Source organism: Oncorhynchus nerka, linkage group LG28, assembly GCF_034236695.1.
Source record: "Oncorhynchus nerka isolate Pitt River linkage group LG28, Oner_Uvic_2.0, whole genome shotgun sequence".
Lineage (NCBI taxonomy): Eukaryota > Metazoa > Chordata > Actinopteri > Salmoniformes > Salmonidae > Oncorhynchus > Oncorhynchus nerka.
The window spans coordinates 13267154-13283016 of NC_088423.1; the positions used below are offsets into that span (position 1 = coordinate 13267154).

The 15863-nt window shown below is 43.1% G+C and overlaps 1 pseudogene; it reads right to left on the reverse strand.

The window, feature by feature from the left end:
• Window positions 1-828: 828 nt before the first annotated feature.
• On the reverse strand, window positions 829-14395 carry LOC115113819 (vacuolar fusion protein CCZ1 homolog; annotated as a pseudogene).
• Window positions 14396-15863: the final 1468 nt, after the last annotated feature.

Consider the following 15863-nt stretch of genomic DNA (forward strand, 5'->3'; position numbering starts at 1 on the left):
ACTGGACCAATCTGGAACACTCAACACCTTTGGGAAGCCATTCTGGTGTATTTGGCATTATAATTTGTGTAATTGTCCTGCAGAAAAATAAAACTCTATAGCTGTGATGTATTGGGGTGGCAGCATCATGTTATGGGTATGCTTGTCACCGGCAGGGACTGGGGAGTTTGTCAGGAGCAAAATAAATATGAAGGGGGCAAAGCCAGGGAAAAATATAAAGGAAAACCCGCCCCAGAAAACACACCACAGTGGCTTTACAATAGGTGTTGTGTGCACCTGAGTGGTCTAGTCTCAGTCCTGACTTAAATGTGCTTGAAAATCAGACACAAGGTTTGAATATTACTGTCCATTATTACTGAGCTGTCCAAATTTACTGAGCTTGAGAAATTTTGACAAAAACAATGGCATATGTTGCCCTAAGAGTTGTGCAAAGTTGGTAGAATCTTATTCCAAATTATTCACAGCTGTAATGGCTGCCAACAGTGTTTCCACCAAGTATTAACTCTGGGATGTGAAGACATACACAATAAAAGACACCTTTTTGTATTAATTGGAAAATTGTCAATAACTTTTTGTCTTTGAAAATGTAGAGTTGCGTAGATCTGTAAGAAACCAAACTATTTACTCCCTTTTTATATTTAAGGCAGCAAAATGTGAAGACTGTGCAAGAGGTATGTGTTCTAACAGGCCTATAATGTGGTTACTAAATAGATTCTGGACCTAACCCCACGGAGGGACGTGTGCGTGGCATTTTCATGGTTTGGTCGAACCCTTACATAATCTACGCAATTATTGCATTACACTAATGCTGTCATACTACCCTGCAATGCTGACAGTTTTAATGTGGTGAAACAGTCCATTTCTCTCTTGGTCTCTCGTTCTTCTTTGAGCAGTTCTTTCTTTCTTTCCTTCCTTCAGTCCAAGAAGAAAATGTTGTTGAACTGAGTCGCACAGAGCCTTTTCACTTCTTCTGTTGGGATAAGCAAGCATACCAAGAAAACGTGAGATGAGCTCCAAAAAATCCTTAATTCTTCCATCTATCTATGTTGGACCTACCATTAACTTCAAACAAATGGACATTCTTCTGGTTCAAGATGACGTACAGCTCTCTCTGGTCCGACTTCTGGCCGACCACCCAGTAGTCTGTCATTGCCTTCACAATGATCTCTTGATCTTCATCAACCCTGAGGCAACATACAAAAAGGACATGAACAAAAGGACACTATAATATACTCTACTCACAGAGAGCTGTCAAAACTAAGCCTCAGAGAGCTAACCCTAATAGGGTTGTAAGTTTTGTTGTGATACATTGTTGTTGTACTTAGTGCTTACCGGGCAAAGTCACAGTTGATGTCTCCCAGAATCTTCATGTCTGGGTGGACGGAGGTCAGAAACACGCTGGGAGTCTTCCTCATGTGGAGGGTGCTCTTCTCTGCATGGTTCATGTGGTTGAAGTAGATGAACTTGAACTGGGGCTCCTTGTCCGGCCTGCAGCAACACAGAGGGAGAGGATGACGATAATTACAAGGATAAGAGGAGAGTCAAACGACCTTTTCACACTACCGAGTCAAGATGAGCAGAGCCAAGCAGAACTGTACTATGCTAGCCTGCTTGCTTGCTCATTCAACGGAGTTGCTGGAACCGTACTGGAAAGGCCAATATGAAACTAAAATATCCTTGCCAGCACAACATGTTATGTTAAGGGTAGATGCAGCACCGCAGATATTGAGATGAGCACGATGCAAAACTTTGCTCTCAGAGTCACACAGAGTATCTGCGCAGGTGCGCTTCACATTGCTACACTGGGTACAAGACAACAACGGTAGAGAAGGTTAGTCTCGTGCTTCAACGTTCTTAAATGTTGCGGAAATAGGCTGGTGGTACCCATCCTGACAACAGAGAAGTGGCTTGTGTTAAAACAGCTAAAATAAAACTATTTGGCTGCTGAACAATCTTCCAGTCCAAATTCAATTACATTCAATTGCTCCAGATAAGGACAAGCTCCACTTCAGTGCATGCTGTGACAATAGTCTCTAGCTGTTGTATTTATAAGGGGTAAGTCTCTTGTGACAGACGAAGTTGGCAAGCGCACATGTGAGATTTGGTTCCGGATGCTAAGTTTAATGAGGGGTCGTTCGACCATATACCTCTTTCAATATTTCGGACCGTAATCCTCATCATTGCATGTTGAAGCAACACAGGCCGAGGAATTGGAGTGGAGGTTAGAGGCTTTGCAGATTAAAGTGACAGTACTGACCCTGATATCCTGCGGTTGACGTTGTACTGTTCACATACGTCTGAGGCCAGCAGGGTGAGCTGAGGACCCACCAGGCCATCCAGCTGCTCACAGAACTCCCTCGTCAGCTCCACCGACACTGGGAGAGAATATGACCATACAGTTAGAATTAGTAGAATGGATTTAGGAACTTTAGTTTTTTTTCTTTTCACAGACCACATAATATTTTGCCAATAATTTGCCATTGCTATATTCGCAAGAACAGCAGACTAAGAAAATGTAATAAGCATCAGCCCATATGTTTAGAAGGGGGGGGGGGTTGACCATATGATATGAGAAGATACTCGGCACTGATCATAAAACAAACCGCTGCACTCATCGCCTGAAATAAAGCAATGTGCCGTTTGAATAATGGGTCTAGAGAAAGGAATATTATAATTTAGAACTTACCAAATATATTGAATTTAGAAGCCATTTGAGAGACCAGAGAACAAAGCTGTCTATTCCCAACAAGAGGTCAACTTGGGTCAAACCCTCCCTCTGTCCTTCAGTTATGAAATAATACCAGATTACCAAATTGTCTGCCAAACAAATAATGGGTTGGGAGTACTACCAATCTCGCTCTCTTTAAAACATAAAAAAAGCCTCTTTGGGTTATTTCCATAATTAATGCTACCGAGTTCCTACTAACCAGCGGGACTCAAGACCACAGTTCCCTTCTCCTTAGTTCCATCCCAAATAACCCCCCCTTTTCCCTATATAGTATCCTACTTTTGACCAGAGCCTTCCACTACTTTTGACTAGAACCCTATGGGCCCTGGTTAAAAGTAGTGCATTATATAGGGAATATGTTGCCATTTGGGATGCAGACATCTCCTCACCTTATAAACAATCAGATGCAGCTCCTCAGAATTGTCCTCTGTGTTGACGCATATTCTGGGGAAGCGGAATTTGGCATCTGGGTCTTTGAGGTTAGCAGGTCCTTTGCATACTGTATGACTGTGTGGGTTTGCATACTGTATGACTGTGGGGTTTGCATACTGTATGACTGTGTGGGTTTGCATACTGTATGACTGTGGGGTTTGCATACTGTATGACTGTGTGGGTTTGCATACTGTATGACTGTGTGGTTTTGCATACTGTATGACTGTGTGGGTTTGCATACTGTATGACTGTGGGGTTTGCATACTGTATGACTGTGGGGTTTGCATACTGTATGACTGTGTGGTTTTGCATACTGTATGACTGTGTGGTTTTGCATACTGTATGACTGTGTGGGTTTGCATACTGTATGACTGTGGGATTTGCATACTGTATGACTGTGTGGTTTGCATACTGTATGACTGTGTGGGTTTGCATACTGTATGACTGTGTGGGTTTGCATACTGTATGACTGTGTGGGTTTGCATACTGTATGACTGTGGGGTTTGCATACTGTATGACTGTGTGGGTTTGCATACTGTATGACTGTGGGGTTTGCATACTGTGTGTGTACGTACGTACTGTACGTGCGTGCGACCCTTCCATCATTTACACTTGAACAGTTCTCCCCTGCCCTTGAGGCTTTTGCTGGATAATCTCCTTGTTAAATGATCCTCTCTCTCTCTCTGTGTATCCCAGGAGTCAGCCTGAGCTTGGCGTATCCAATTCCCCTCGCAGTCACGAGTCACACCGACAGCAGTACACTCTCAGGGGTCACCTCCCCCCACCTCCTCCTCTAACAACGGCTCTATTTCAATGCTTTGAAAATGCATTTATATGAAGTGCTTGTATTGTCTTCTCTGTGCCTCTACTTAGATCTACATAAAATGTTGTCTGTGTGTGTTTGACTACTTTCTGCCAAGCTACTTCCCCTAAAGGGATAACCTCTTAATTCTACCTATTCTTTGAGATCATTCATTCTCTTCCCTTCTATGAGGTAATCACTGATCTGACCAGACAGGATAGGTGAAAGCCATGTTGTGGAACCCATTCTTTCATCTATACAGCTAAAGCTGAATCAGTATAGTGGGACCCATTCTTTCATCTATACAGTTGTGTTGAATCAGTATAGTGGAACCCATTCTTTCATCTATACAGCTGTGTTGAATCAGTATAGTGGAACCCATTCTTTCATCTATACAGCTGTGTTGAATCAGTATAGTGGAACCCATTCTTTCATCTATACAGCTGTGTTGAATCAGTATAGTGGAACCCATTCTTTCATCTATACAGCTGTGTTGAATCAGTATAGTGGAACCCATTCTTTCATCTATACAGCTGTGTTGAATCAGTATAGTGGAACCCATTCTTTCATCTATACAGCTGTGTTGAATCAGTATACTCTAGTGGAACCCATTCTTTCATCTATACAGTTGTGTTGAATCAGTGTAGTGGAACCCATTCTTTCATCTATACAGCTGTGTTGAATCAGTATAGTGGAACCCATTATTTCATCTATACAGCTGTGTTGAATCAGTATACTCTAGTGGAACCCATTCTTTCGTCTATACAGTTGTGTTGAATCAGTGTAGTGGAACCCATTCTTTCATCTATACAGCTGTGTTGAATCAGTGATTGGAAGGGACGCAGGAAGGGTGCACTTTTACAGTATTCATACAGAGCCCAGGGCTTTTCTCAGACACAGCTGTACAACAGGCCCACCTCTGGGACTTGGGCTAAACTGAGGAGCGCCTCTGCAAATTACACTATATATACAAAAGTATGTGGACACCCTGTCAAAATAGTGGATTTGGCTATTTCAGTCACAACCGTTGCTGACAAGTGTAAAAAATTGAGCACACAACCATGCAATCTCCATAGACAAGAATGGCCTTACTGAAGAGCTCAGTGACTTTCAACGTGGCACCGTCATAGGATGCCACCTTTCCAACACAAGTTCATCAAATTTCTGGCCTGCTAGAGGTGCTCCCAGTCAACTTTAAGTGATGTTACTTTGAAATGGAAACATCTAGGAGCAACAACGGCTCAGCCACGAAGTGGTAAGCCACAAGCTCACAGAACAGGACCGCCGAGTGCTAAAGCGCGTAGCGCATAAAAATCATCCTCAGTTGCAACACTCACTACCGAGTTCCAAACTGCCTCTGGGAACAACGTCAGCACAACTGTTTGTCAGGAGCTTCATGAAATGGGTTTCCATGGTCGAGCAGCTGCACACAAGCCTTTGATCACCATATGCAATGCAAAATGTCGGCTGGAGTGGTGTAAAACTCACCACCATTGGACTCTGGAGCAGTGGAAACGCGTTCTCTGTAGTGATGAATCACGCTTCACCATCTGGCAGTCCAACAGACCAATCTGGGTTTGGCGGATGCCAGGAGGACGCTACCTGCCCGAATGCATAGTGCCAACTGTAAAGTTTGGTGCAGGAGGAATAATGGTCTGGAGCTGTTTTTCATGGTTCGGGCTAGGCCTCTTGGTTCTAGTGAAGGGGAATCTTAATGCTATAGCATACAATGACATTCTAGACAATGATTCTGTACAACCAACTTTGTGGCAACATTATGGGGAAGGCCCTTTCCTGTTTCAGCATGACAATGTGCACAAAGCGAGGTCCATACAGAAATGTTTTGTCGAGATTGGTGTGGAATAACTTGAATGGCCTGCACAGAGTCCTGACCTCAACCCCATCGAACACATGAACACCTTTGGGATGAATTGGAACACCGACTGCGAACTAGGCCTAATCGCCCAACGTCAGTGCCGACCTCACTAATGCTCTTGTGGATGAATGGAAGAAAGTCCCCACATCTAGTGGAAAGCCTTCCCAGAAGAGTGGAGGCTCTTATATCAGCAAAGGGGGGGACCAACTCCATATTAATGCCCATGATTTTGGCATGAGATGTTCGACAAGCAGGTGTCCACATATACTTTTGGTCGCATAGTGTCTCTTCCTCTCAAGCACAGAGGGCGGACTAGGCTAGACCGGGACTCTTAAACAGCTTAGCTCTCCCTCCCGCTCTCTGTTAAGTGTGATCCCAGAGTCAATCCCCCTCCTTTGTGTCTGTGTGTGGGATGGTAGAGAGCTGCAAATCTCATTATTGTTAGTGGAGTAAGACCACGCTGTGTTGTAACACTGATCAGTAATCCTCCATGTTGTTAAACAATCAGACTGGATATTACGCCTTCCTGGCCACCAACGCACTTTAATTACAACCTAATGCTACAATAATGACACTTTCGTAGCAAAACGATAAAAAAATACCCCACCCCAATTGTGCCATCACGCTTGGTTGATTTCACTTGATAATCTAAAACAATATGGTTCTTCCATCACTATACGTTGACCTAACAATATACAGTTGAAGTCGGAAGTTTACATACACCTTAGCCAAATACATTTCAACTCAGTTTTTCACAATTCCTGACAATTAATCCTAGTAAAAATTGCCTGTCTTAGGTCAGTTAGGATCACTACTTTATTTTAAGAATGTGAAATGTCAGAATAATAGTAGAGAGAATGATTTATTTCAGCTTTTATTTCTTTCATCACATTCCCTGTGAGTCAGAAGTTTACATACACTCAATTATTATTTGGTAGCATTGCCTTTAAATTGTTTAACTTGGGTCAAACGTTTCGGGTAGCCTTCCACGAGCTTCCCACAATAAGTTGGGTGAATTTTGGACCATTCCTCCTGATAGAGCTGGTGTAACGGAGTCAGGTTTGTAGGCCTCCTTGCCCGCACACGCTTTTTCAGTTCTGCCCACAAATTTTCTATAGGTTTGAGGTCGGGGTTTTGTGATGGCCACTCCAATACCTTGACATTGTTGTGCTTAAGCCATTTTGCCATAACTTTGGAAGTATGCTTGGGGTCATTGTCCATTTGGAAGACCCATTTGCGACCAAGCTTTAACTTCCTGACTGATGTCTTGAGATGCTGCTTCAATATATACACATAATTTTCCTCCCTCATGATGCCATCTATTTTGTGAAGTGCACCAGTCCCTCCTGCAGCAAAGCATCCCCACAACATGATGCTGCCAACCCCGTGCTTCGCGGTTGGGATGGTGTTCTTCGGCTTGCAAGCCTCCCACTTTTTCCTCCAAACATAACGATGGTCGTTATGGCCAAACAGTTCTATTTTTGTTTCATCAGCCCAGATGACATTTCTCCAAAAAGTACGATGTTGTCCCCATGTGCAGTTGCAAACCATAGTCTGGCTTTTTTAATGGCGGTTCTAGAGCAGTGGCTTCTTCCTTGCTGAGCGGCCTGTCAGATTATGTCGTTTCACTGTGGATATAGATACTTTTGTACCTTTTTCCTCCAGCATCTTCACAAGGTCCGTTGCTGTTGTTCTGGGATTGATTTGCACTTTTCGCACCAAATATTTTAATCTCTAGGAGACAGAACGCATCTTCTTCCTGAGCATTATGACGGCTGTGTGGTCCCATGGTGTTTATACTTGCATACTATTGTTTGAACAGATGAACCTGGTACCTTCAAGCATTTGGAAATTTCTCCCAAGGATGAACCAGACTTGTGAAGGTCTCCAATTTTTTAATGAGGTCTTGGCTGATTTATTTTTCATTTTCCAATGATGTCAAGCAAAGAGGCACTGAGTTTGAAGGTAGGCCTTGAAATGCATCCACAGTTGACTCAAATTATGTCAATTAGCCTATCAGAAGCTTCTAAAGCCATGACATAATTTTCTGGAATTTTCCAAGCAGGGTTAAAGGCACAGTCATCTTAGTGTATGTAAACTTCTGACCTACTGGAATTGTGATACAGTGAATTATAAGTTAAATAATCTGTCTGTAAACAATTGTTGGAAAAATTGCTTGTGTCTTACACAAAGTACATGTCCTAACCGACTTGCCAAAACTATAGTTTGTTGACCAGAAATTTGTGGAGTGGTTGAAAAAACGAGTTTTAATGACTCCAACATAAGTGTATGTAAACTCCCGACTTCAACTGTAGTTCTTCCATCACTATGTTGACATAACAATATAGTTCTTCCATCACTACATTTACCTAACAATATAGTCTTTCCATCACTGCGTTGACCTAACAATATAGTTCTTCCATCACTACGTTGACATAATATATTTATTCCATCACTACATTGACCTAACAATATATCCACTAAAACCCATCCTGAATGAACACGATAAAGTCCAAAAATAATTCCATCCATCCCATCCCCTCTTCACTTCTGTAGTCAGATTAGCAGTAGATGTGACATGGCTAGAAGGTTCCACCCTAACATGATGATATGGTGTCTCTGTCCTTCTGCATGGGACCAGAGCCCCAGCAAGGGAGGGGATGAGGGAACCTGGCCCAGCCTAGCCAGGAGACCTAGAGGGAGGGAGGGAGGCAGGGGACCAGAGAGGGTGTTTAAGGACTTGCCTCCCGTAGTGAAGCAGATTTCTTGCCACCTCAGGTCTTAGGGGAGAGTCCCTACCAGCCAGCTGGAGAGAGAAAGGAAGGGAGGGGAAGAGAGGGAGAGTGGGTGGAGAAGAGAGATGGTGGAGAGAAAGAGAAAACCTGCTTTAATAGAACTTAAAAAATCATTATCAACATTGTCTGGAGCCTGTGGGGTAACAATGGGTGTTCAACTAATTGTACCTGTTATAAATCATTCTTCGGGTCAAATACAGTGGGGCAAAAAAGTATTTAGTCAGCCACCAATTGTGCAAGTTCTCCCACTTAAAGATGAGAGAGGCCTGTAATTTTCATCATAGGTACACTTCAACTATGACAGACAAAATGAGAAAAAAATCTCGAAAATCACATTGTAGGATTTTCAATGAATTTATTTGCAAATTATGGTGGAAAATAAGTATTTGGTCACCTACAAACAAGCAAGATTTCTGGCTCTCACAGACCTGTAACTTCTTCTTTAAGAGGCTCCTCTGTCCTCCACTCGTTACCTGTATTAATGGCACCTGTTTGAACTTGTTATCAGTATAAAAGACACCTGTCCACAACCTCAAACAGTCACACTCCAAACTCCACTATGGCCAAGACCAAGACAATGTGATTTTCTGGATTTTTTTTCTAATTTTGTCTGTCATAGATGAAGTGTACCTATGATGAAAATTACAGGCCTCTCATCTTTTTAAGTGGGAGAACTTGCACAATTGGTGGCTGACTAAATACTTTTTTGTCCCACTGTATACTGTCTAGGTTTTCAACTGCCAAGTTTACACCTTCACTATTACTGTGAAATGTATTGCCCCGGAAGTTGTCTAAAAGGGATTTAATTTCTTGTTGCCTAATAGTTTTTTGGTAGATTTCTACACTACTTTCCTTCCATCAATAGCATTTCTTAATATTATGCAGTTCCTTTGGCTCTGATGCCTCATGATTGAGTATTGCTCTGTTCAAGTAGAATGGGATCTGATAGGGGTGTCAGTGGGCTGACTGTGAATGCTCTGAGAGACCCTCTCACACACACACACACACACACACACACACACCTCTGGTTCGGAGTGTCTGGGGAACGGTGACGTCGTCAGGTACTTGTACAGGATCTGCATGTCATCCTGCTCCAGACAACTTCTGAATGGGGACAACAAAAAAAGGGGACACACCTTAGTTAGCATCAAACATGTCCTGTTCCGGTTCACAGTCTGTTCAGGAGTATTGATAAACTAAGCCCATCATCTCCAGGCCCAATGCTATAACAACTGCTCAAATTCTTTGATTAGCAATCAATCAAATCATTACGATAATTATATTATCGTTCACATAATCCCCTGATTAGATATCAGGTCAGACTGAGTTAAAAGTGAGAGACATGTCGGGATTACAGGTTTACTGTAATCAGATTACGGTATGTATTTAAAGTCTCTGTGCCTCCCAGCCTCAACCCTAATGGGATGAGGAGTTGGAGGGATGCCTGGCACTGCTGCCAGGCTCCCCCACACCTTACAGTGGTAAAGGGCTCTAGCACGCACACCAGGAGGGGAAGCCCAATAAGCTCTCTCCCCCCCTCCCTGGCTTTGGCATGGTGGGGAGGCCTGAAAAAGAGCCTACTAGATACAGAGCCTGGCCATTTGAATGGTGGAGCAGCCTGTGTCTCAAGATCATGGGAGAATACAATTCAGAGCTTATGTTTTTCCAACCAGCTCTGTTAGCTTTATTCCTACCCATGCATTTGCAAATTGTAGGCTAAATTTGGTTTCTACATGTGGGCAGGTGTTTAAGACCAAAGTACAGCAGACCACCCCCACACATCCTACACACGATCTGGTTCCCCCAACTGTACCATATGAGCTGGTCGTTGTAGAGGAAAGCTGAGCATTTGATCAGCCTGAGGCACTCCTCCACTCTGTTGACAAATGACTGGATCTTCAGGTAGGTCATCTTGTCCAGGTGGGAAAAGGTGATTCTCCCCGAAGACGTCCAGCAGGTCACAGGACTGCAGGTGCAGCGTCTGCAGGTACTGGAGGAGACCAGGGATAGAGGACAGTTATACACGCAGTCTGAGTGGACAATGGAAGGTGAATAGAAAGACATGTATCAGTTTGGTTAATAGCCATTTAGGGATACTTGGGGAAGGTGAGGTGTTAGCTCAGAAAGCAACATTATACACACATCCCATTGTGCTCAGATTTCCGATCTGAGAAACCTCATTGAGAAACCTCATTGAGAAACACAAAAGGCCTGCAAACTGTATGCTGGACAATACAATGCTCCCATTTCCAGCTTCAGCAGCAACAATTTTTCTGTCCAAGGTGGATCCCTGTTAGGTCAAAGCTGGAGATATTAGTTTACCTGCATAGTGCATACATTGCTGTTCCCAAAGACAAGAGGACGCCATCTCAAATGGCTAGAACAGTGACATTCAACCTGGGATACAATACAGACGCCACATGCCTTCTGTGTCTTTAGGTTACATAATGGAAGGGGAAGCCCTTCATACAATTAGGGAGAGTTGGGGGTTTCCTCTGATTGGCTAGGTATGAATAGTGTTGACAGGTCATGGAAGTAAATGGGCGGGGCCTGTAGTATGGCAGAAGCTTTGACCAGCTCTCCTTGAGGAAGGCACTATTTCTGAGCAGGGCTAATTAGTGGGGGAGGCCATATTTGAAGACTGTCATCTGATCCTGTATTTAGTCACTGGAAACGCAATACAAGATCAACCCTTCTGGTGACGGCTAGAAGCACCCTGTCTGTCAAGCAGGCAGCCTGGCCTGGACACCACCATCAGACTGTTAGCAAAGTGGATAGTATTTACGCTTTGTAGCTTACAACACCGGATGCTAATGTTTTCACTGTAAAACTGGATGCAGTTCACCACAGTGCCATCCGTTTTGTTACTAAAGCTTCCAGTTGAAGCTCGCATCCGCTACAAGACCATGGTGCTTGCCTACGGAGCTGTGAGGGGAACGGCACCTCACTACCTCCAGGCTCTGATCAGGCCCTACACCCAAACAAGGGCACTGCGTTCATCCACCTCTGGCCTGCTCGCCTCCCTACCACTGAGGAAGTACAGTTCCCGCTCAGCCCAGTCAAAACTGTTCGCTGCTCTGGCCCCCCTATGGTGGAACAAACTCCCTCACGACGCCAGGACAGCGGAGTCAATCACCACCTTCCGGAGACACCTGAAACCCCACCTCTTTAAGGAATACCTAGGATAGGATAAAGTAATCCTTCTCCCCCCCCCCTTAAAAGACCTAGATGCACTATTGTAAAGTGGCTGTTCCACTGGATGTCATAAGGTGAAAGCACCAATTTGTAAGTCGCTCTGGATAAGAGCGTCTGCTAAATGACGTAAATGTAAATGTAAATACCACCCACCACTGCGACCTGTATGCTCTAGTCGGCTGGCCCTTGCTACATATTCGTCGCCAGATCCACTGGCTCCAGGTCATCTACAAGTCCATGCTAGGTAAAGCTCCGCCTTATCTCAGTTCACTGGTCACGATGTCAACACCCACCCGGAGCATGCGCTCCAGCAGGTGTATCTCACTGATCATCCCTATAGCCAACACCTCATTTGGCCGCCTTTCCTTCCAGTTCTCTGCTGCCTGTGACTGGAACTAATTGCAAAAATCGCTGAAGTTGGAGACTTTTATCTCCCTCACCAACTTCAAACATCTACTATCTGAGCAGCTAACCGATCGCTGCAGCTGTACATAGTCTATCGGTAAATAGCCCACCCAATTTACCTACCTCATCCCCATACTGTTTATATTTATTTACTTTTCTGCTCTTTTGCACACCAGTATCTCTACCTGCACATGACCATCTGATCATTTATCATCCGTGTTAATCTGCAAAATTGTAATTATCCACCTACCTCCTCATGCCTTTTGCACACAATGTATATAGACCATTTTTTTCTTTCTACTGTGTTATTGACTTGTTTATTGTTTACTCCATGTGTAACTCTGTGTTGTTGTCTGTTCACACTGCTTTGCTTTATCTTGGCCAGGTTGCAGTTGTAAATGAGAACTTGTTCTCAACTATCCTACCTGGTTAAATAAAGGTGAAATAAAAATACAAAAATAAAAAATGCGGTGAATGCCGTCATTCGCCACGGTAGACGGGAATCGCCACCAGAGTTCAAATATTTTGACTTTTGCCGTAACGTTGTTTTCTACCGGATGTTGATTTGCACTGTTTGTTTACTGAAATCATCACAGCAACGCATTCCGTCGTGCTGGCTTGGTTTTGCAGTCACCCTCTTTCTTGCTTTCTTGTCCCACTATGCTAACTGGTATGACGGTTTTACGTCCCTTGTCTAAACGCAGCATAAAAGGTAGGACTTACTAAGTATGAGTCAATGTGTGTCAAATATGTTATATTTACAAAGATAATAAAGAATCCGGCATTGAAATAGCAGTGCCCTGCTCCTAGCAAAACAATTGAGAAAACACATGCTTGGACGATTTCAGTTGAACCATGCAATCAAGCCACAATTCTCAAAGTATATAGTCACACGTGTAAAACAAATGTTCTGCATCCAATAAGACATGACAAATCACCTCCACCTAGTGCCCTCCATTACTATGCATATACAGTTACCCGTCAAACGTTTGGACACACCTACTCATTCAAGGGTTTTACATTATATGACTATTTTCTACACTGTACAATAACAGTGAAGACATCAAAACTATGAAATAGCACATATGGAATCATGTAGTAACCAAAAAAGTGTAACAAAATCCAAATATATTTTATATTTGAGATTCTTCAAAGTAGCCACCTTGATGAAAGCTTTGCACCCTTTTCTACAATGTAGAAAATGTAAAAAATATAGAAAAACCCTTCAATGAGTAGATGTGTCCAAACCTTTGACTGGTACTGTAGATGCAGATAATCATTTACTATGTTGTGTTTATTGTTTACCCTGTAGAAGAACGTTTCGAGCTTCTGCATGAGCAGCTCTACCCCACCTGCTTCCATTGCTCTGCCAAATGTGCCATTGAAGAGCTGGAGAAAAGAGCAATTTAAAGAACCATCAGCTAACCACATCCTTACTAGATGTAAGGATCTTTACTAAAGAATGTGAGCCAGTATGACTTGAGTCCCAACCAGGTGCTCACCTTGTACATACTGTAGCATTCCCGTAGTACTGCGCCATAAACTGTGTCCTACAGGAAAAAGAGAATAAACATCTGAATAAGAAATAAAAGTTCTGCATAGAAGAGTTGAATTTGCTCATAAATGGACAAAGATCAATAAACACGAATAAAAGACACAACAAAATAAGAGCTACAAGTATTTCCCCCTCCAAGAATGGTCCACCACCCAAAGGACTTCCAGGCAACTGGACAACTGTGGGAAGCATTGGAGTCAACATGGGCCAGCATCCCTGTGGAACGCTTTCGACACCTTGTAGAGTTCATGCCTTGACGAATTGAGGTTGTTCTGAGGTCAAAAGGGGGGGGGGGTGCAATTCAATATTAGGAAGGTGTTGTTCTTAATGTTTTCTACACTCAGTTTATAATATGTGTAAAGGAGCTGGAACACCAGCTTACCATGATGATCCAGAAACTGTCCTCCACTTCAAAGAAGAACTGCCTGTTCTTCTGTGAGTGGAGGGATTAAGCAGCTTTTGTTTGACAGAAGGTTCTGGAATATAGCAATGATGGTGGTCAGGAAGACAATACACACAACTAACATAGATGTGGGATGTTGTATTTCCAGATGATCGATTTGTTTGTAGTTCTTGTGTACCTGGTAAACTGTACAATGGCCAACATTACGGATCTTCTCATTCTTCTCGACCTCACTGGGATGGTAGAATAGAATCTTCTTCTCCTATAATGCATACAAGGATACAGTTTCCATGAGGCACAGTATTTAAATGGAGACAACGAAGTTGGCAGATATTCACATTGTATCATTTATAGCAGCTAACTGTGTTTGAAGTTCATAGTGAAAACATGTGAAACACACACAGGAAATCAAAACCACCAAGTGGAGCTCACCTCTCCCTCACATGGCCAAAATGAAGGATTATAGATGAAAAAACTGAGTAGAGATGAAGTGTACCGTTTCTCTTGCATTCGCAAAGTCATTCTTGGACTGCAACAGAGGAAGATGCTGATCAACTGTCTGTGACTGAACAGACTGAAAGATGTATCACTTGTTATCACAATGAGACCCTGGTTTTACCTGATCATCAGCATTAGTTTGGTTTGTGTCTTGACTTCCTCTGTTCTAGAGTGAATTGAGCCTTGTGGCTGCAGACAAAAATAATATCAGCTTTAAACTCTACACATCATTTCAGATTCAGAGAATCAGTGAGTGTGTCAGTTAATTTGGTCAGTTTACTTTAGACAGTAAATTGCATCAAAATCTCAATCTCGATCTCTTGACCGAGGGCTGAAATATAGCTATGCATTTTCCAATCTGTACACCTTGCACGGGGTTAGAAAAATCTCAAATCAAGTGGCTCTGAGGGGTGGCCAGTCCTCTTCTGGCTGTGCCGGGTTGAGATTATAACAGAAGTTCAATCTTCTCGGTGTAACAGTTGGGATAATGGGGCAATTCGGGGAACAACTCATTTCTCATTCCTGGATTGAGGTACGTTTACTGAGCCATATCTCACGGCGGTTCCATGGTGTCTTAATGTAAACAGGAAGCCTGTTCGACCCCAGTGCAGCTGTAAGCAAGCGTAGGGTCGGAAAACAATTCTGGCTAGGGTTAGCGAAAATGCTCTCCTAACCTGCTACAAAAGTCACTCGTATTTAGGTGCCGTGTTTTTAGGGAGTCCCTAGCGCTCAACCTCTAGGCGACATTCTGCCTTCTCCCTACAGTTCTCAGTCATTAACTTTGCCCACGACTGGCCCATGTGAACTACAATCCAGACGTTGCATTTTAATGTCTATAAATGTCAATAATCGCTTGCGGTACAGCTTACAAAACATACGGCCCTTATCTTTCATTAACAAGAAAGAATCCTTCCAATAAAAAATATACACTTACTGTAGCAGTTTTGCACAGATCCATACAACTATGGATGTCTCCATCCAATGAAACTACACTTCCCGAGGTAAGTTTCACACAGGTGTTCGCCTCTTGTCTTCAGTCTGTCTTCAGCAAACAAGCACTGTAGCGTGGAGATATGGCCGTGTTGGAAAAGTAACTCCAACTTTATCAAGGTGTGTATCAATTTAACCTTTGTATTATTAATAGGAATATTATTTCTAGCCGATATGAAAGATA